Raw genomic sequence first — 22,791 nt, forward strand, 5'->3', positions numbered from 1 at the left:
GACGGTCGTACCTTGTCATTGTTTCTACTCGTCTTCCACTTGATGATGTAAATGTCTTCTGTCTCATATCCAGACATATAGGAAAGTGAGGACTTTTACCCCTGCTCTCTGGGAGTGGGGGAAGGGGTGCTGGGAACTTGGCCAAAGAAGAAGGGGACTGAGAATGACGCGGCTCTACAATTTGTCCCTGGACAGCAGCATCAGCAGCACATTCACCTCCTGAATCAAGAATTTTGGAATGAGGTCCGGTAACCTTAAGTTTGAGAATCACTCACTGGTTCTGGCAGACCTTACTCACTCCCGATTGTAAAATGTGGATAATATGGTGTCCCTGTGTGAATTAACGAGTCTCTGTGTGTCAAGCTCTCAACACGGCACAGGACAAGTCCTAATATCTCCTCTGTGACTGGCTCGGGAGGTCAGAGTAGGGGAGTAAAAAGGGCTCAGGATGACAGGGAAAGGTTAGAACCTGTGCTCCAGGATGGAGGGAGAAGGGAGAGGTTCCTGGGCAGCCCCGAGGAGATCCAATGAACGTGTTTTAAAGCTTATTCTGAGCCCTTCACAGGGTTAGAGGCCAGGGATCAGAGGTGAACAGTCGGGCACAGGCTCCCAGCCCTCGGAAGGACCAACAGTTTAGCAGATGGCGTGAGAAACTGTGTTTGTCGAAGCCAGCACCCTGTGGAGGGTTGTCACGGGAGGGGACACCCAAGCCATTTCTTTGCAGGGAGTAGATCTATAGGTTCTGATGAACAAACACTCCGGCCAGTAGACTTCTATGTGTGGATGGGAGGGGACGTGGGGTCCCATGAAGGCACCCATCGCCTTTCTTACTTGGGGGGATTTTCTTCAGGGAGACTTGCTAGAAAAATGTTTCCCTTCTCCTCCTGGTGGCATGAAGGCCTGTGTCCCTCAGTCCCCAATTCATCATTCCCAGCTGAAAGCCCTGACTCAGAGTGCTCATTGCAAAACATCACGGAGATGTTCAAGTTCAGCCCGTCTGCCCGAGACTAACAGCAGCGACCACAGCAACGTCAGCTCCCGTCCACTGAGTGTCATGTCTCGTGTGCCAGGCATGAGCTGTGCTTTTTTATGCTGCATGGTAGTTAATGTTGTCACTGCTCCAGAGGCTAACAGTATTGGGTTTTTCCATTTTACAGATGAGAAAACAGAGGCTCCGAGAGACCAACAACTGAACCACGGTACACACCCACAGAGTGACTTTTCCACGAAAGCCTCGGTTGACACCCAGGGAAACTGAGTCCGGAGCAACCCAGGGGTGAGGGCTTTTCTCAGGGACTCACAGCCACCAAGGATCTTGGTGAGAGACTGAAGCCCCTGACATATGTACTTTCCTCTGTGGCAAACCACGACGCAATAACAGGTTGATGGCAGATGGTTAAAGCCCCTCCAAGAAAAGAGAAAGAGGTCATTGAAACGACTGGTTAGCATTGGCTGAAAAGTCTCCGGATCTAAAATTCGTCTTAGCCGATTTGCACGACCACCGCGGCCGGGTTTATATGGAAAACGTACGGCACACGCTTCGATTGCCGCGACTAATAAATCCACACAGCCCTCCCTCTTCCCTGCAACACAAATCCTTCTCTTCCCGGGCTTTTTAATATGCAAGGCAGAGTGGAACATTAGCAGTGCAAAAGGGTAAATAATCTGGTAATTGATCTGGGATTTGTAGATTTTTACCTCAAATTTCTGTTTATGGTTGAAGGTCGTAAGCTATCCAAACCTCTATTGATCAGAGTCTTTTGTTTAAACAGAACCTACTGTATTTATTTGTGTCGCTCGTCCAAAGTCAAACAAAAGGGCACCGATCGAGCTAAGCGGCCTGGCACCGTGGCCATGTGGCCCATTCGCTCGGCATACAGCTGTTTGCAATCTGCACTGTCTCTTTCACATCCACGTGAGATGAAGCAGCCTTCACTTAGCCTGGGAGACAGGCCAGCAAGAGAAGATACGCACTTAACCCTTCCCAGAACTCTCCCGTTGCCCATGACATGGTGAAGTGCTTCCCGGGAAGTAGGATGTTTCCCTTAGACGTGCAGCCTGGCACTCAGTGTTTCCTGTCTTAATCACTCGATGCTAGGGGACGAGTGCCTCTCCCCACTCCGCTCCTGCCTGGACGACCTTACCCCTGACAGTTCCTGAAAGCTGGAGGCCTCTCGAGAGAGAGAGATTTGGGAAGGAGAATGGTTTCCTTTGATGCCTCTGGTTGGTTCAAACTCTCTTGCACGGAGGGAGGCACAGGATTTTCTAGGACCTATAGAAGGCAGGCATGCTGCTGTGGATAGGGTCCCTTTTCCTATGGTGGCCTTAGCTCTCTCCCCTTTGTTTCCTTAATGTCAAACTTAGCCCAAGTTTGACAGCCCAAGAAATTCTTTGCTGGGGGATGGGGGGGTCTATCCTATCCACAGTGGGATGTTTAGAAGTGTCCCCGGCCTCTGCCCATCAGATGCCAGCAGGGGCTCTCACTCCCAGTTGTGACAACCAGAAATGTCTCCAGGCACTATCAATGTCCCTGGGGGTAGAGTCTCCATCCACTGAGAGGCCCTGCCTTGGAGAGATACTTGTCCATGGCGGGAGCTCTGGAGCAGGCAGGAGTTATTTAACGCTTCTGGCCTCCTGAGAGCTCTGACCTTGGCCAAATGTCTTACCTTCTGTAGGCCCAGCTTCCTCAGTAGGGAGGAGCCCAGGAAAGGCCCTAGCTTTCAGAGCTGCATTGTGGCCCCGGGGGGGGGGGGGGGGGCGCTGTGCAGGGCAGTCAGCGCCTCACCCGGGCCTGGACTGAGCGCCTCACCCAGGTCTGATGCAAGACCCTCACCGCTGTCACCTGGGATCAGAGCTGGACTGCAGCCCAGAGGACCTGGGGAGCAAGGGCAGTGAAAGCGAGACCCACCCCAATCAAGTGCCGTTGGATTTTTAACGCCCTTTGCCAACGGTAACAACTCTTGAATTTTGGAGGCAGCTGTGTGGTTTGGCAAGCAGAATAAGAATGGATTTGCTTTTTCCTTCCATTCCTGGCTTCACTGAAATACAGACACTTGCCCTCCCTCTTCACAGCTAGAGCTGAAGGCAGGCAACTCGTGAGTGCTTAGAAATTAATTGCTCTGAGTAGGCGTGTGTGTTAAATACACGGAAGCCTTTCGTAAAATGGGGTTGCTCTTGGTCTGGCTGTGACATTCTCCTGGCTGCTAAATCTTTGGAAAATGCTATATCAGGACCTGGATAGAGTATGAGTGGCTTTAGTCTCCAGACTGACCCAGGTTCAAGTCCTAACACAGCCACTTCCTAATTGTTGAGCGTTCTTGGGCAAGTTCCTTTGCCCTTAGGTACCTCCCGACCCCACCGGTAAATGGATAATGGTACTGACCTCGACATATTGCTCTGCAAATAAACAGGGGGCCATCTGTGAGACCCCCGTGTGTGCACATGCACTTGACATCACCGAACGGCAGCCTCATCATCACCATGATTAGTATTAAGGAGCTCTTTATGGGGTGTCTAACTCATACACAAACTCAAAGTAACACTAAATCTCTAATCCAACGTAAGTGCTTTCAGATGCTCAATAACAGATCTTTATGATATCCAGGCAGTTTTCTCTTTGCTTTCTATTACGATATTTGGCGTTACAGGTTCAGTTGTCGGGTCTGAGGGAAACGTGACTTCCACCTACACACAGCAGAGCGGAACCCCCAGGACCCGGGAAGTGGGGTAAGCAAACGGAGCTGAGGCTCTTTATGGGCAGAGCGAGAAAGCCGCGATCCTGGGGCCAGGAACGCATATGAGCACAGCCCCTTGCAGCCCACCACGTGGTCTCCTGTGTACTTTGCCCACATGCCCCCCGTTGCTGAGAGGTATGATAACCTCCATCTCTCAGAGTGGAAATAGGACCCTGGGGCTTTGACTCTGCTTGAGGTCTCTCTCCTGTCAGTGCCTGGGCCAGCCTGAAAGCAGGGAGGCTTACATCCTGGGGCAGGGCGGGGGGCTTCCTGTTTTCTCCCTTGTGCATGAGCCCTTAAAGGCATATCGTAGAGGGTTCAGGAAGAGGAGATCATCAGTAGCTGAGAGTATTTTATGGACACAGGAGAAGTAAAATCAAGACCCATAGACACTTCTCACCGCGTCCCTGCTTGCAGTGTTTTTCCCCACTTTCTGCTCCTTCCATAGTCCCCCCCGGGGGCCCCTCCCTCGCCAAGACCCCTGCCTTGCTTGCATTTTCCTTTAAGTTCACGTTCGTCTGTTTTCACTGAATGAAGCGGTTTGTCTTTGGGCCATTATCGCTAGGAAGCTTCTTTCTTGAAAGATGTATTTTTGAGACACACAGAATTCTATATGCCATCTGAATGTTAGCCATGAAATGATTACAAAATGCCTGTGAAACACGGCCTTCAGAACCGTAAATGAATATCGGCGAATCCTCCTTCCCAAGGCCCCTCTCTTTTCCTCCTCAAGCCACCGCTCCCCTGAATATTATGTTTGTCAGTCTCTTGTTTTTCTTTAAAGTTGTACTTCTTATGCAGGTTTGCCTCAACTATGTGTGTGTGTGTGTCTGTGTGTGTGCGTGTGTGCACGCGCACGCACACGCCTTGTTCTCAGCTTTGTAGAAGCGTCACTGTAGGCTACAGAATCTTACTTTCCTTGAGTTTTCCTCTTGACGTTATGTTGCTAAGATGTTGGTGTCTATAACTATATGTTGTTCATTTTTGCTCCCTACCACGGAGTGTTCTATTCCATTCATTTATTCTTTTGTTGATGGAGAATGGAGATAATCTTCAGTGACCTGGCTTTTGGGTTGTGGTTTGGCTTTTAGAAATAGGACTATATGACATTCTTGTATATGTTTCCTGAGGCGCATGAAGAAGAGTTCTTCTGGAGGACGTACCCAGTAGTTGAACGGACAAGGAGTAAAGGGTCTGTAGATCTACCCCTAGGGTGGGCCCTTTGATTATCGGAAGATTCTCATTAGTCTGTTCCAAAGCAGCCGCCCTGTTTCTTTCTGTAGAATTTATTTTTCAGAGGTGAGTTTCCACTTCCTGACTTCCTGACCAATGGCCGCCCAGCCAACATTCACCTGTCTCTCACTGGCACAGTGGAGGTAGTTTGAGAAGACCTTCGTTGGAATCCTGCTTCTTCCATTTACTAGTAATGACCTTGGGTAAATCTTGTTCACCTCACAGGTTTGCAATGAGAATCCAAGTAGCTATAGTGAACGGCCATTATGATAGAATAGACTTCAGGATTATGACATCTGAAGAAATAGAACTAGAAGAACATTCTAGACTCATTAGTATGCTATGGAAGGGCAGGGAAATAGGGGAATCCAAAGGAATCTCTAAGCCTAACCAAAGGCCGTTCTCTGTGCATTTTACGATAACCTCGTTTGTCGTCATTTCTGTATTTCAGATTGTCCTGCGTTCAAATATATAGTCACTGGGGTCAGTGGAAAGGGGAGAAGACACTCTCACTTAGCGGGATCTTATGAACACCTCCAAAGGGAGGTAGGTAAGTTCATCTTGCTCTTAATTCTTGCTTTTTATTAGAAGTAAGAGAAAGTTGATCTCTACTCTCTTCCCAAACCTCAAAAACTCTACGTCTCCTGGTACACGTACACACTTGCACACGTGTGTGCACATGCACATACATACACAGTGTTCTGTGGAAGCCAGTTGTTGTATTGTATATATTTAAAAATATATAATATATTTTTATTTAATATATAATATAATATATATTTTATTTTCTATAAATTACGATGTTTTGACATCTTTAAAAAACCTTTATATTTGGGGAGAAACTGTCCCTCTCTGGACTAACCAGTTTTTAAGGTAGCAAAGGACCAAGAGCATGCCATTGATACACAAACTATTCCAGAGCTGGACTTCCTCTATTTGGACCATGTGCACCTAGGAGGCAATATTCCTCTACCTTAATCACCCCAGGGCCACCTGCCAGGCAGCTAGGGATGACCCCTGCAGCCCAAAGCCCACCAAATTATTCAGACTAGCCAACCTTAAGCTGTTTTACCCTGCCCTGTCGTGCCAGTTACCTCAGAAACCCTAATAAAGACCGTGACCTAAAGGCTTCTTTTGCTCTTGTCTTCTACCTCCTGACCACCCAGTGTCTTTTCCATGTGGCCCATATGTGGTCCCTCCTGTCTCTAGCACCTGTTGATAACTCTGTTTTCCTGAACCTCACTGTGTCTCCTCTGGTAGGTGCACCTGGCTGACCATCACATAAAAGAACATAAAAGCACTGTGATTTAGAATTTATCGGGACCTCACGCCCTTCTGTTGTCACTGAGCACACAGGTTGATGAATGCTGCAGTAGCATCTTGAGTCTTGAACTCCCTTTGCCTTTGTAATGAATTGGGCTATTCACACTTGTTTTAAATCCACAGAAAGCAACCACTTTCCTCTGTCTAGGAAGAAATATGAGCCCCTTCTAGGGGCAAGAGGAGACAGACTTGTATAGTCCATGGCAGTTCTTTGTTTTATGGCATGCTCAGTCTTCCTGGGAGGCTCAAGGGCATTTGAGATGGGAGGGCCTTGGCTAATTTATGTCTCGGGTCTCCACATTCAAGATATCTCCCTCTGACCCAAAGCTTCAGCACCTTCACCTATCAAAGGGACATTATAGCAGGTAACTATTAAAAAACACAACAATCATTACAAGTAATTATAGCTTTTACACCTGCTTTGGAGATCCAAGATGAAAGACACTTTGTGAAGGTAGATTTTGTGACAGGTGAGCAATGGAATTAATTAAACAATCTAATGCATAATCACACATGGAGTGTTCACTTGCCGCGAGGCTGGGTCATGGAAGCTCCCAGGTCCCTCCCACACGCTGAGGTTCAAGGGCATCTTTCATCTCCCTCCATTCAGCTCATCACACCGAAGGCTCCCTGGGCTCACCCCTCCTCTATAAAATGAGGGCAATACCAGCACCCAGCTCACAGGCCTTTTGCGCACACAAAAGCATTGTGAGTTGATTAGCAGGCTTAGTGGAAAGTGTTTTATTTAAAGCCCTTGCTTTGAATCCTGACTCTTACTTATTAGCTTAGTTCCGAGCAAAATTGCTTAATCTCTCCTGGTCTCATTTTACTCATCTATAAAATGGGATAATAACAGTACCTAAACCTTGGAGGTGGTCTTGCTGATTAAATAGATAATAGCCTGATGTCTGACACACACATGAAAGCTAATATCAATGCACTGCAAGTAACTGGCACTTTCCTGAACACAGTTAAGCGACTTTCCCAGGACTGTCTACCACAGTTCTTGTTCTAGGCTGAAGACATATAGTTACCATATACCTGCATACCCCTATAACTAAAACAAGCCTCTTTGGGTAGATAAAACTAGGTGAATGGTTTGTTCACCAGACTTGGAGGGTGTGCTCAGATCTGGTTTAAAACAAAGGCCAAGTGGTATATAGGAGCTCTATGTGTTCTGTACTTAAAAAAAAATAGGCAAGCATCTTCCAGAGTAGATCACAATGAGATAATCGCATATGGTCCATGTGGCTCATTGATTGGGAAAGTAGTTCGTGACATATGAAGACCAGAGCTGGGGGTGGGGGGTGGAGAGAGAAAGAGAATATAACTGAAGGTAGACGCCTTCAGAACCAGGTGTGGTCTGAGAAGACCCTGTTGCTTACGAGGGAAGCTTCATTTGGCAGAGAAAGCAGCCCCAAGGATTTATTTTTGTCATAACGGTTAAGGATTATTCTTAGCAGCTAGTGTAAAATACACCCATAGGGAATAATCTAGCCAGATTCCTCAATAGGGTCCTAGGTTACTTACACTAAAAACTCGGGGCATCTAGTCTCCTGTGGAATTGGCCCAGGGACAATCCCAGCCCTACCCCGTAGCAAGTGGAAGAAAATCAGGACACACGGGAAAATGGCAAGAAGAATGAGGTCAATGAATAACGTCCCTACTCTTACATGGAGGACATCCACAGCATCCTAGGGCATGGTCAATGCTCTAAAACTCCCACTTGCAGGCACACCCGGGTTGCAAAGCCATTTTGGCCTTCATATGTCACCTGGTTCTTTCAGCAACCACACAAGGTAGACATTACTACATCCATTTCTTCCTACTTGACCAAAATGGAAACTCAGGCTTGAGGAGGCTAAAAGCCTTTCCCGAGGATGCACAGGTGGCCTCACCTGTTCCTCATAGCCTCAGAGGATTTGTCGTTTCAAGAGCTGAGCAGGTAGACCCAAAGAGACTCTAGAGACTAGAGGAGTACAGACCCTGCAAATGGGGGTCTTGTGGGGCTGAGTGAGGCAGGGAGGGGGCGGGCACCGTCAGTTGGTCTTGGGCAAGAGACCGGCGGATGAAATTACCTTTGCCTCCCTCGGCCTCACCAGTAGTCACGGCTGTCATGTCCCCGGGGTTCTGCTTGTTAGCGGTCACTCTCCGTGCTGCGTGGCTGCAGAGAATGCACTGGAGTCTGCAGGCCTGGGGCGGGTTGCCAAGGCCAGGCTCCGGGAGCAGACAAGCAAAGCAGGGCCCAGCGCCTGGGTTCCCGTGTGCACCTTGCGGGCCCTGAAGGAGACCACAGGGTCAGCGAGGCAGGGAGACCTGCAATCCCATAGGCTGGGAGGGGTGGCCCGGCAGGCGCCTCGGAACTGAAGGAAGCAGGCCACCAGGTCGCAGACAGCAGGCCCCTTCCATTTCTCACTTTCTATCAGTTCTCAGGGGCTCGTCTGCTCAACACTTTGTACACGCATTTTGTTTTTTCCACAACTGTCAAATCAAATTGATTTTCAGTCATTTTAACCTGAGTAGGATCAGCAAACCAGGTCCCCCAGGTGAAAAGCTACTTTATCAAAGAAGTCATTTATCCAATTCTTCTGCGATCAGAATAGAATTTTTGAGTGGCTTCGGGTAAATGAATAACCAATTCAGAAGGGTGTTGGTAACAATAATCATAATTACCATTTATGAAGCATGTACTACATTTCTTCACTTTAGATCCCTTTTATACTTTTCCAACAATCCTTTGAGGTAGATAATAGCTCAATTGATGAGTACTTACTTCTAATGCATTCTCTCATTAAATCCTAACTACCCTACGCGGTGTGTGTTATTATCCCAATTATTTAGCAGATGGGACTGAAGCTCCAGAAATGCATGTCACTTGCCCAAAGTCATACAGGCAGCAACAGAGTTGGGTTCTGACTCAGGGCTGGGTGGCCTCAACCCAAACTTTCTGCCTGGGCCCCTTGGACCGGGTCCTCTCTTCCTTATCACCACCTTATCCAAATATGCTTTTGGATTCTGACTCACCTGGGGTAGCAGGTACAGTCAGGTGCTCGTCTTCTGTTGTTGTTTTTTTTTTTTTTAATTTTTTGATGTTTATTTATTTTTGAGAGAGAGAGACAGAGCATGAGTGGGAAAGGGGCAGACAGAGAGGGAGACACAGAATCCAAAGCAGACTCCAGGCTCTGAGCCGTCAGCACAGAGCTCTACACGGGGCTCGAACTCATGAACCGACGCGGGACTCGAACTCACGAACCGAGAGATCATGACCCGAACTGAAGTCGACACAGACCGACTGAGCCACCCCAGGCACCCCAGGTGCTTGATTTGGAGCCAGAGACCTTGTAAAGGTCTGGATAAAAAGACAGCAGGACTAAAATCCCCCAGTGAATGGTAACGATCACGTGAGCCACTGTGTGAGCCATCGAGTCTGGCTCTGCAGCTCTCCAGCGGGACCAGCTTCTAAATGGGTGCAGAGGGCATCGGCACAGACACAAATAGAAATGCAAATCCTACCCCTCGATGAATGTATGAGGGTGGCATAGACCCCGGGATATACTTGCATCTGAGTGACTGCCTGCTCTAGCCCTGGGTTATACCCAAGAGACCATTTCCCTCCATTTGCCCCCCTCTCGCCAGGGATGGAATCGGCTTGCCGTTCGGCAGGATGGTCCCACTTCAGCCCTCCCAAGCTGGCGGCCTTCCTGGCAGAGTGTGACGGGCATGACCTCAGACCACCAGGTGTCTTCCCAATCCAGCCACTGAGGTCAGGTCTGAGTTGCCAATAAAAATACAAGAGGCACAGTTGAATTTGACTTGGAGATAAACAACATGCGGTCTTTGAGACTGAACATCTCAACGCCTGTGCCTTCTGTGTGTGCTGGGCATGCCTGTCAGTGGTTAGCTGTTCTCGGCAGACGGTGAGCCCCGCAAGAGGCCCAAATCCCGGACAGGCCTGGCACCACCCGCTCCGGGCACTTGGATCTGGTCAGAAAAACACAAGCAGCCCCGAGAAGGACACGGTGTTGGTCCCGTCCCCCGAGCAGAAGCATCTCTGGGGATCAGAGACTCAAACACTGGTGCAGATGATGAAAAACAGGTATTTCCTGGGGAAAAGCTTGATGTGAGGGCAAGTACTACCATACTGGGCCTTTCTGGAAGAGGCTGCACCCAGGTATGTCTTTGCCACGAACCTCCCTTTGGGCCCAGCCAGCGGGGGGTCCCTGGCTCGAAGAGCAGGAACGCTGGCCCCTGAGCCCATGCTTGCTCTAGGCACATCCTCTTCTCTCTCCTTCCTTCTTCAGAACATAAGGCAGCCGGTGGGTCTCAACTGGGGCCACGCTTGCCCCCCGGAACACATTTAGCAATGGCTGCAGACATTTCGTTGTCACTACTAGGGGAGGAAGGGCATGTGGCCTCCAGTGAGTGGAAGCCGGGGACGCTGTTGGCCTCCTCCAGGAAGCACACCAGACGGCGCCCCACGGCTCCAAATGCCAACAGAGCCGAGGCTGAGCGGCCTTCCCCCGCCATGGACATTCTGCGAGCGCAGGAGAATTTCCTCGCCTCTGCTGGCCTTAGCATTCTCACCTTTGCAAGGGGAGGTCCGAACGAGGTGGGCATGAGGAGCCGAACACAGGCACCATTAGCCACACTGATGACCAAGCTGTACCTCCCACTGTGGGGCCAGCTGCCGTGGCCACCGTGGACGCTCTGAGCGCCCGAGCTGGGAGCCCCTCCATCCCGGTGAAGTGGCTGTGCCTTCCCGGCTGTGAGGGCTCGGGACGCCCAGCCCATGCCCGTCCCCACCCTTCTGGGTCATTCCCCCCGGCCCCATGCTGGCACGCCTGTTAGGATCGGCAGGCCCTCCCCCAAGGGCCTTGCCTGGATCCCGGCACACCTCGCCTCCATTGCCCAAGGACTGGCACCGGATCAAAGAGCTCTGGGTGGAACAACATTTGGCAGCCGGAAGTGGCTCAGCAAAATGGTCCTGGCCTGGGTGCAGTGGAGGGCCCGGCTTCCTAGAGCGTGGTGTGTGCAGCCTCTGCGTCCCCTTAGCACCAGGGCCTTAGCACCCCGTTCCCCACCTCCCTCTCCCCCACTCCGATCCTAGGGTCCCGGGGCTGGAGCGCCCGCAGTGGGTCCCGGGCACTGCGAGTTGCCGGCCAGCTTCCCGCCTCCTGCCCTAAAGTAAAATATCAGCGGCCACGGCTATCATCTTGGGCGAGGTTCCGAGCCCTGGGCTTCGTGCAGTATCTCGCCGGATCCTCACCACGACCCTCTGAGGGGCATTTTGATCCCTGCCTCTCAGGCAGTCACTTGAGCTCTTTGGACTACACGACTTCCTCTTGGCTCACTGAATCCTCACCTAGCATCGCCATGAGGTAGGTCCTAGTCTTGTGCCCGCTGACAGCTGGGGAAACTGAGGCACAGAGCGACGAGCGAGTAGTGGACCTGGGATTGAGACCCAGATAGTATGGTTCCAGAGTTGAAGCCCTTAACCATTCTGCATACAGTCTCCCCAAATAAGGAAAAACAGTTTCAGAGGCGTTAATTAACCTCCTTAAGGTCACAAAGCTACGATGTGTCACGGCAAACAGTGAGACCCAGGTCTGTTTATACAGGGCCCCATTCTCATTTATTAAGCAATAATGATATTCTATATAATATAATGTATAAATATATAAAAACATAATATAATATATACGTATATAATTATATTAAATACTTATTTTATATTTATATATCACATATATACAAGGTAACACTGATAAATGAAAAACAAATATATAAATGAAGGAGCTACTTACCTTCCATTCACTTGTTTATATATTCATCTTTGAGATGGGGAGGATTTTAAAACATACATAGGTAGACAGTCTGTGACAATTTCATTAACAGTAAATATACTTAAAACCAACCAGCAGTAACAACCCACGGCTGACTTTATAATACGCAGAATATTCTGAGAACTGGAAAACAGCCCCAGTTGTGGTCCCCAGCAGGCTTGGTGAGAGAAACCAGCCACGTGAGCATACATTGGTTCTAACTGTAAAAACTCTTCAAGGCGCGTAAGTTTTCCATTCCGATAAAGAGAACGAAGCCCAGAAACGTAACCAACAAGGACCTGAAGCTAAGCTGGGTCCCAAGGTCGCCCTGTCTGACCCCAGGACTGTCCTTTACCATTAGCCTATCCTGCCTCTTCCACGAATCCAAAATCTGAGGCAGGCCTATCGGACGTGGTCAGAGAGATCTGGGAGCAGGTGGCTGAGGCAGCGGGAATGAACGACGGCAACCGCCTTCACCTCTTGCCGGCCAGAGAGCCCTGTCCCATATAGAGCGGAAGTTTTCACAGTGGTGCGTGACTTAGCGAGGCGCACAGGGCTTCATTCAGTTGCAAAATGCCCTACAAACTCCAGCATCTTATTCTCCACTGGCGCTCTCTGCCCTGGCAATAAGCGTGTTGCCATGTGCGGAAGCCTAGCCTGGCGGCTCCACGTTTGGATTGCACAAAGCAGCACGAGGCCTGCTGTTGGCTTGGAGGCAGGCGCAGGCCAGCCGCAATCCCGGGATCTGGAAACCTCCTTTTGCATCCAAGGAGGGGCCGCAGCAGGCCAGAGCTAGACTCCACCTCGAGGGCTGTCTGCTTCTTAAGAAGCGCGGTTCAAGACTACTGGTGAGCTTGCAGAATAGAAGCCATAAACTGGCAGTGGAGGGGGCTCGGTGGGCAGGGGCCACCGGTGGGTGCACTGTGCAGGACAGCTGCAGGGAAAGGGTGAGCGGAGAGCAGAGACCTCCCTCCCTCGTTCGCCTCTCCTCTTCCCTGTCCTCCCCTCAATGAACTCAGCTCCCCTTCCTGGTGGCTTGGCAGGTGTCTGCCATTCACACGGTTAAACTGTCCCAGACCTGCCCGTGGAGGCCCCACCTTGCCACTCCCACTTGTCTGCTCCCAGGGCAGCAGTTGAACAAGAGGCCCCACACGTGAGCTGGCCTGAGGGACACAGCCCAAGAGCCTCCTTGCCCGGGACGCTGGGGCAGCGGGCTAACGGGCAGGTCCGTCACCGGAGCAAGGTGACACGGGTGTGAGGCTCGAGCGCTGGCCCAATCAGATGACCAAAGGCACCAGGTGAGAAGGGGCTTCCGCGGGAAGCAGGGCTTCCTACTGACACTGACCGCCCTGGCAAAGGCCGCTGGGGGCCAAGAGGAGGCGCTTTCTGCAAGTGGTCCCCACGAAACGTCGCCCACGCGGGGCCGCACATGATGAGCCCCACGGTCTCGCTGAAGCCAGTCCCGCCTCTTCTCGCGTGCCAAAGGGAAACGGTAATCCAACAGCCAAAGATGTGGAAAATGTAGGTCCTACTGAAGCCTTCCCTGGGGAAAGGGATAGGGACTCCATCCGGCACCGGAAGGTTTTCCGAATCCCTCTTTGAACACTCTTGCCACCCCCCTCCCCGGTCTGCTCCGAGAATCTGCCCCACGGTGTCTCCCATCACCGACTTTATGTCACCACCTGCCCTCACAAACCCTGCAGCTTTCACAGCCGGCTTTGCAAAGCAGAAGGGATAAGCCTTCACAATGCTCCAGTCCAGTTAGCACACCTCAGGTCACGGCAAGCCCTGGAACCCTTACTTCCTCCAACAATATACCCATTGTTTGGTTTTTTTCTTCATCAGTTAAAACCTATTGTACATCTCACTTAAACAGGACACGGTATCCACCGACCTAACGTGACTGATGTCAATATGGCTCTCTAGCTTTGCCTTTCGATCTCGCATTCTCCCCCTGCCCCCTCTCTCTCCCACACGCACACACACATTATGCAGAAGGTAAAGCCCTACAGCCCATTTCTATTTTCTCCCTCTCTGGACACATTCCCATGCCTGTCTAGTGAGTGCCATTTGGTCTGGGTCCAGGATAGCACCGTGGTTATGAGTGCAGACTTGGAAGCCAGACAGCCTGCCTACGAGCTCCAAATCTGCACGAACGAGCCAGGTGAGCTGGGGCACGTTGCTTACCTTTTCTATGCCTCTGTCAAATGGGGAAGATGGTGGCGAATGAAGCGCGGGTGCGAGAGTCAAATGTTAATATACTTAAAGTCCCTGGAACGGAGCCTGGAAAAAAATAAATGCTTAATTAATATGAGCTATTATGATGATCCATAAACAATAAATAGAATAGTTTTATGCACGTGTTTTTAAAAGTTGCTTAAATGGTGTCATAGCATTACACCTACACACACATGCACACACACACACACACGCACACACACACTCCTTTTGCAACTTGCTCTTCTCACGAACGCTCATTATGTTCAGGCATCCATTTTGATACACATGACGCCTTCATTTTGGTTGCTGAGAGTGGCGTATCATTGTTTTAACTGACATTTCCTTGATTCCTTAGCCTAAAATTTATTTGGAATAAGTAAAGAGCCAAAGCAATCTCAAAGATGAGGAACACTGAAAGGAGACATGCCTGATTACAATAATGATATTAGGACTTATTTAGGAGCTTAAACAGCACTGTGTGATGGGACTTTCTATAATCACAGAAACTCTGAACTTCCACTATTCAAAATGGTAACCACCAGTCAGTCACATATGACTACTGAGCACTGGAAATGTGGCGAGTGTGACCAAGGAATTGACTGTTGACTGTGTGTTTTACGTTGATTTAAATCTAAATAGCCAAATGTGATAGTGACTCCCGGGTCACACAGCAAAGACTTAGAGCATGAAAACACTGTGATAAAGTAGGAGAGGTCGCTTTATTGGGCGGACCAGTAGGCCAAAGAAACAGAAAAGGGAGCCTAGAGCCAACACCAATGTTTGGTATGTGACCAAGAAAGTATTGTTAAGTGAAGAGGGAAATGACGGACATATTTTTTGCCAAATATATGGCTTTCCTCTTCTTTGAATTTCCTTTATTTTATCCTTTGGCTATTCCTTCCACCATGCATTGAGCTGCATATCTTTTATTTATTAATATGTCATAATTATTTATATATTTGGATGTACTATAAAGATCGTATTTCTCTTAGTCTGTGAATTTCTAAATTAACACTTGTTGACAAGTTTTACATTAAAAAAATTTCATTTAAGGATTGTGCTTCCTGTGTCTTGTTTGAGAAAGATTTTTCCACTCCAAGGACCTAAAATTAGTCTCCCCTTTTTAAAATAGTGTGTTAAATTTTGCATCTCAAACTGAGATATTTAATCCAACTGAGATTCATTATTGGACATTGTGTGAAACAGAGATCTGAGTTAGTCTCCCTCCCTGTTTGGATGCCAATATTCTAGTGTTTTGTATTGAATGTGCCATGCTTTCCACCTGATTTAAAATGGGTTCTCAGCACTTTCATTTTCCCTGTAAATTTTAGAATAATTTTGTCCATTTCCAGGATAAGCTCTTTAGATATTTTTATTCAAACTGTATTAAATGTATAGAATAACTTGAGGGAATTTCCATTGTTCCATATGGATTTTAGAGCTATTTTTTCAAAACCCCCAAAACTCCACAAATAATAATAAAAACCAATTAAATAAATTCCGTAAAATTGCAGGACACAAAATCAACTTGCAAAAATCAATTGTGTTTCCATACACTAATTACAAACTATCTGATAAGGAAATTAGGAAAACAACCCCCTTAATAATACTTAGGAATCAACTAAGGAAGTGAAAGACTTATACATTGAAAACAACAAAACGTTGATGAAAGAAGTTAAAACAGACATAAATGGAAAAGACAACCCTTGTTATGGATTCGACTTACTGATATTCAAGTATCTATACTACCGAAAGTGATCTACGGGTTCAACGCAACCCCTATCAAAATCCAATGGCATTTCTTACAGAAATAGACTGGATGACATTTTGAAGGAGGAACATAGGGCTCAGCATGTACCTGCAGAGAGGTGGCAGAAATGTGGCAGAGCTTCAAAGCACTGCCTATAAACACTACCCTATACCATGTCCCAAGTCAACTAGATGGAACCCAGTACAATTTCCCAATCCAGCAGCAGAGGTTATGTATGTATATAAAACAGAGGCACAATGAAGAAAACCCTCCCATGAACATCAAAGGAGCAGAAGGTGACTTCTGCACGGCTCAAGTCTTCTCGGGGCAGCTGGCTCTTAGTTGAGAGCTGGTGGAAAGGAATTCTGTCACCTGCCCCATCACATCTCATCGTGCTACCTATATGTGCTATGCGGATGGCCTCCAGGGCTCAGGAGTACTGGCGCCCATGAAATAAATAGCAATTGTGCCCAAAACACCAACACCAACCCAGGCACGTGACCCCATTGCCAAAGACACCCAACATCCCGATGGGAGTTTTGGCAATGGCTGTAGCGGCACTCTAGAGAGGCCAGAGGAAGACACACTTGGAAGCAGAAAGCACCACTGCAAAGTGAAATAAGTCAGACAGAGACAGATAAATACTGTGAGGTCTCACTTAGATATGGAAATATCAAACTCAGAGACACAGTAGAAATATGGTTGCCAGGTGGCTGGGGGTGGGAGAAATGGGGAGATGTTGGTCAAAGAACATAAACTTCCACTTACAAGGGGAGTAAATCCTGGGCATTTAATGGACAGCATGGTCACCACAGTTGACAGCTATCTGTGCTCACCAAGGATATGGTACTAACTCTCTGTGGCAAGCATTTCAAAACATGTGACTCTATCAAAATCACCATACCCCTTGAGCTTGCACGATGTTACCCGTCAGTCATATCTCAATAAAGCTGGGGGGACAGAGGAGAAAAGCATGAAGCAAACAGGGAGAATGCTCAATCAGAGAACTTCCTCCAGCTTACAGGCTCTCTTGGTACTTGAATACACTGTGGATTGTTTTGCTTGGTTTTGTTATTTTGCACCTACCCTTGATTCTGTCTGTACCTACTGTTCCTTCTAATGGAGCTCTTTTTTTTTTTACTTGGTGAGCTCCCCGTAATCATCCACAAATTTTCTCAGCCCTCCACTCTTCCAGAAAGCTTTCTCTGACATCCCAGTCCATAATTTGAGGGAGGGGACTCTGTGTTCAAGACTCTAGAGACTTGTCCTGGACACTGGTCCTGAAATCGCATGCTTGTGGGTGTGTTTTCTTGTGTAGACCATGAATTCTTTGATGGGAGGGTTGTACCTGTCTTATCTGTCTCCCACGCTTCTGGAATATAGTGAGTACTCGGCACACATGTGTTGAATGCCCCGAGAAAAGGACTGACTCCACGAGCTGAGAGCGATGTGTGGTTATGCCACTCAGCTTCTAGCCGGTGCAGGGTCCAGTTCCTTAGCTATATCCCAGGGCTCTCTGGGGCAGTAGGAAGTTGATTTCTCATAGCCAGAAAAAAAAAAAAAAAACAACAACAAAAAGCTTCCCTTCATGAAAGAGGGACTAATTCCCTTCAGCAGCAGACACTAAAGAAGATCTCACTGGAGGTGGCATCTATTCTCTTTGAACCTGGCTGTAGTTGAGGGGGTATTATAGGCACCAGCCCTTCACATAAGCTCCTCCTAGATGGTGATACTGTCCTTCATCACAAGTTATGTGTGCCAAGAGTTAGGCACACATAACTTCTTCAGTCTAGAATGCCCCCGACTTTTCACTCCACTAACATCCATGCATGCACACGCACACACACACACACACACACGCACATGTGTACACAAAGTACATTCATCCTCATGTACAGGCCCACACACGTGCACACACATACATACTTGGCCCCTGTAAGGCCCTCTCCTTCAAACCTCTGTCACTTCTTGTGAAAGCCTTTGTCACTTTTGTCATAGTCTCTCGTGGAATGGTGCCCCTTTCATTCAGATTAGTCCAGTTTGGAATTCTATAGCCACTAAGGTGGTTACCTAATGCAAGTCTGTCTTTCCTTCTAGGCCATAAGGTCCATGGGGGCAAAGACTATCTTGGTTGGTTTTTCATCTCCTGGGCTCAGTAGGACATCTAAGTCTTTAAACACTATCAAACACATATTGAATATTAACAAATGTCTCTTTGTCCTTACTACATTGGAATAGCATCCTCCTATTCCTCCCTATATAATCAATAATGCATGAGCCTCAATGGTACAGACACTACCAGCCTCCATTACAGGCAGACGATGATGACGTGGTGGGGATACCACTTCAGAATTTCCTCCTAAGCCAGGTTATAAGGTGCATAAGATCAGCCTCATTAATTTACTGTCACATCTCACTTCACACCTCAACTGGGAGTACTGAGCCTAATCAACCACCTAGGTTTCCAGAATTGGCCAAATGCCCTTGAATCATGTCCAAAACAGAATCCGGTCCCTCAGATGACAGTGGCATGTGCATTGGCCCGAGGATCTCAGCAGATGGTCAGATTTGCTCATGGGGACTGTGACCCTCTTACCCCAGCCCCAGACTTCAGCACAGAGCCAGGTACTGCAAAAGCACATGGGCTCCTGGCCTCCCTTCTCCCTCTGACCCATCATCCCACTTGGGGTTGGGTCATGTGTGGCCAACAGAACATGATCAGACCTGACTATGTACCAGTTCAAGCCAAGGGCTGGGTCATGTTTGACCAACGGAACGTGATTGGACATGACTATGTACCAGTTCAAGCCAAGGCAGTAAGAGGTTCTGCATGTTTGTTCTCATCTTTCTTCATCTCCTGTCTTCTACAATGGGAAGAACATTCCCCAGGTGTTGTCCCTACAGCTTGGGTCTGAAACTCAGAGGCGTGTGGAGCCTCTGGCCAAAGCTAGCTAAGCCACAGCAGGAGCAGACCTGGCAGCAAGAAACAAAAAATGCCTATGGCTGTAAGCCACTCAGATTTGGGAGTTTGTTCTTGACATCACTGCAGTTAAAACTTCTGGCAGTGACCCCCATTTAGAATCATGAGTCTCATCCAGGTGTATTTTGAAGGGTGCAATGCTCATTTAGATGGACGGGTTGTGATATTATTTACAAATCAGTCATACGGCTGAATACGTGTATTTCTAACGTGGCTGTAGTAAACTCTTCACCTTGGCCAACAGCCGTAGCTAAATCTTGGGACCTTTCTGGAAAGCTGGTGGTTTATCATCTACACATCCACACATGTTGAGCTCAAACCAGTGAGTATCATGAATGCTGTTTTAGGGGGAAATATGAGGAACTTACCTCATAATATAAGGCTTTGGTCAGGTTTCTCATATCAGAGTAAAACACTCAAAATGAATTAAGTTTTACCCTCTAAAAGGCAATTACAAAAAGAAAAAAAAAGTCCAAAGAAACCCTTTTAATGCCTATAATTTTCCTAGTACTTACATGTCCCATTAAGAAGAAAAATGACATTAAAATAATTTTAAAGGTTTTGGCTTAAGCCCATCGAAATAAGGAAATTACCCTGCTTAGAATCAAGTTCTCATTATTTTGGCCCAGCCTACATTAAGGATGGACCCCTGTGGAGACGTGGTCAGGTGACTGGGTTCCAGCTGAGAATGGCCACGCTGAAATTAATATGGCGCCAACCTTCTCATAATGGGTCCTATGTGGCTCCTTGGCCTGGTTGTCTCTCAAGGGCCGTTGAGATGGAAATCTGCCAAGTTTCTTCCTGTAGCCAGTCTATTTGGGGTTTGTCCCTGTGTGGTTTCCCGATGCCCATTCTGGCCTTGTAAGATTTTTTTGTTCTTCTTTACATAAATGTATAGATTCCTAGCGAAGCTATATGCAGCTGCTCAATGTGAGGTTTTGGAGTAACTCTTTCATCCTTCACTTCTCACTGTCTCCCATTTTTCTCCCTAGTTTTAGTCGGATTTAACCACTGTTAAGAGGTAGGCAATGGAATACAAACAGAAGAATGGATAAAGATGTGATATACACACACAATGGAATATTATCCAGCCATAAAAAGAAATGAAATCTTGCCATTTGTGACAACATGGATGGAACTTGAGGACATTGTGCTAAATGAAGTAAGTCAGACAAAGAAATATAAATATTGTATGATTTCACTTACATGTGGGATCGAAAAACAAAAAACAATTAAAAATGAGCTCATGGGTGCAGAGAACAGGTTGGTGGTTGCCAGAATTGGGGGGTGCAGGGTGGGTGAAATGGGTGAAGGGATCAATGAAAAGGTACGAACTTCCAGTTATAAAATGGATAAGCCACGGGGATGGAATATACAGAGCAAGGACTATAGTTAATAATACTATCTGCATATTTGAAACTTGCTAACAGATCTTAGTACTCATCATAAGAAAATAGTTTTGTAACTACATACGGTGAAGGATATTAACTGGATTTGTCGTGGTGATCATTGGGCAATATATACAATATCGAATCATCAGGTGGCACACCCGAAACAAATACGATGTTTTAGGTCAGTTATACCTCAATTAGAAGAATCGTGATTCAGGTACAAATAAAGAGCCATTGTGGGCACACCCACCAAGACGTCAAAAGAAAAAAAGAGGGAGGTACATATTGGAATCTTTGGGTGGGCTATTACCTGGTAAAGTGATAAGATCTTTTAACCTGTTAAAGTAACAAGCTGTTGAGAGAGAAACCTGGTAATTCAGCTCCTGTGATTTCATTTACTCCATGGTGTCCCTCCTGTCATGCAGCCGTTTCACCTAGAAGGAGGTGCAGGAATAGGGCACCGACATGTTACTGGCCGCCTGTCAGGCAGCTGTCAAGTGGTAACGATTTTCAATCACTGCCAAGCAGGTTCTAGATTTGAACCAGTGACCTAGGAAGAAAGTCTCCATAGCCCATTACCAAATTATTCCCTGAGACCTTTGCTTCCCTGACTAACACCCTTTCCAATAAAACTCCATTTTTGTCACCGAATCTGTCAACATGCCTACAAATCCCTGAAGGGTGAAATTAATTTGAACTACAGAGCTGGACAAACAAGATCAAAAGTAAGTTCTTTGGAAACAGAAGCCAATATTTCAGACATCAATCCATTTGGAAAAATAGCTCTGGTTTCCCTCTTGGAGCTTGAGTGAGGTGTCTGGGTAATAAACAAAGACGTTGTTATACAGTGTACTACATGGCAAATCCTAACTCTTCCGAATTCTAAATTTTTATGGCTTCAAGTAGATGAATCCTGCATGCCCGTGGCCAAAACTCTTGGAGATTAAAAGCTGGACCCCTTTTTCACTTTTTTTTTTCTGTCAACCATGGGCCCACTGTCAGTAGCTGAAGCTTCCTGTGGTAGGAAATAGATTATCTCATATGTTTTTATCCCACTAACATCTGCACGCTTCAAACGTTGCTGGAAACCCAACATATTTTCTTACACTTTGATAATATTTGTTGTGAAACAGCCCAGAGAATAACTAGATATTACATGAGGCTAATCTGAGCACCTTCTTTTAACTTGAAGGCAGGGAGTTGTGGTAGAGACTGAGGGAGTCTGTTTATTCTTGTCATGAGTTGATGATCGTGTCTGAACCCCTTTGACCTGGTCCCAATTCCTGGTGTTGATTTTATGAGGCTTTATATATATACACACAGAAGGTACATATGTGTTTATCTAGGCCTAGAAGGTATCCATGTTTTATCACAGAACATACTTCAGCCTTGCCTGGAGGTCAGAGAGGCAGTGAAGGGTGGATTTCAGAAAATAGACAGATATAAGCCCACAAAATACTACCTTGAAGTGTCAGAGTTAAAAAAAAAAATCTTTATGTGAGTTCCGTTCATCTATTAGACAAATCTGTATTTACCACCTGCTCTGTGGGGGAAGTGTGTTCTACAGTCAAAGGCCTGGGCTCAGATTTTGGCTTTCCTTTGCCAACTGTGTGACCGCAGGCCGGTAACTGAGGCTTTCCGACTCCCCCTTTCCTCGGGTGTGAAGCATGAACCATAACGCCTTTGACATGGGGTAGCTGAGCGGGTTAAATGAGGGGTATGATGGACCCGCTCTGGTAACTGCCACGGGACAGGCACGTAGTACCTGGCTATTGCTGTATCCTCAGTGCACCAATGTAATTACCACATTCACACTTCCCCAGGACACAGCCTTTTGAGTTACGGGAGACTCTGCAGGTGGCCAGTCAAGCTGAGGGATTTGAGCTGTAAATATTTCTGATTCTCTGCCTGAGGGCCTTCTCTGGACATTCAAGGGCACATCAGAAGTGCCAGGGAGTTAACACTCTGGGAACAGCCATGACAGATGGGAGTTACAGCATAACTACCCCTGGATTCCTGGCTGGGTGTCTTCTACAGTCTCACACACATCGGCAGTTGGACTGAGCCCCAACTGCCCACACCAGTAACCTCCCCACTCATGCACCCTACCGTGGCCTTCTCACCTCCCCTTCGAATTTGCTGCCTTCCTTACCAGTGCCTTGACACCACTTCCCAAATAAACCATCTGCACTCAAGCTTTTATACCCAGCTCTACTTTCAGCTCTACCTAAAACACTTTAGGCAAGTCTCGAAATGACCCTCAAGCTCGCAACCTCGGGTCGCCTTACAGGAATTAACTGGATCCCAAACAGCATTGACAGTTCAGACGGTCTGATCT

The 22,791-nt window shown here is 47.5% G+C and overlaps 1 long non-coding RNA gene across 1 annotated transcript in view; it reads right to left on the reverse strand.

Annotated features, from left to right (window-relative positions):
- LOC132690113 (uncharacterized) overlaps positions 1 to 22,791 on the reverse strand; it is a 771,167-nt gene that overhangs the window by 178,916 nt on the left and 569,460 nt on the right. Inside the window, exon 7 of the long non-coding RNA XR_013552544.2 lies at positions 14,300 to 14,395. This is a non-coding gene — a long non-coding RNA (uncharacterized LOC132690113). The remainder of the gene's footprint in view (positions 1 to 14,299; positions 14,396 to 22,791) is intronic.

This window comes from Panthera onca, chromosome E2 (genome assembly GCF_046562875.1).
Source record: "Panthera onca isolate mPanOnc1 chromosome E2, mPanOnc1 haplotype 2, whole genome shotgun sequence".
Taxonomy (NCBI): domain Eukaryota; kingdom Metazoa; phylum Chordata; class Mammalia; order Carnivora; family Felidae; genus Panthera; species Panthera onca.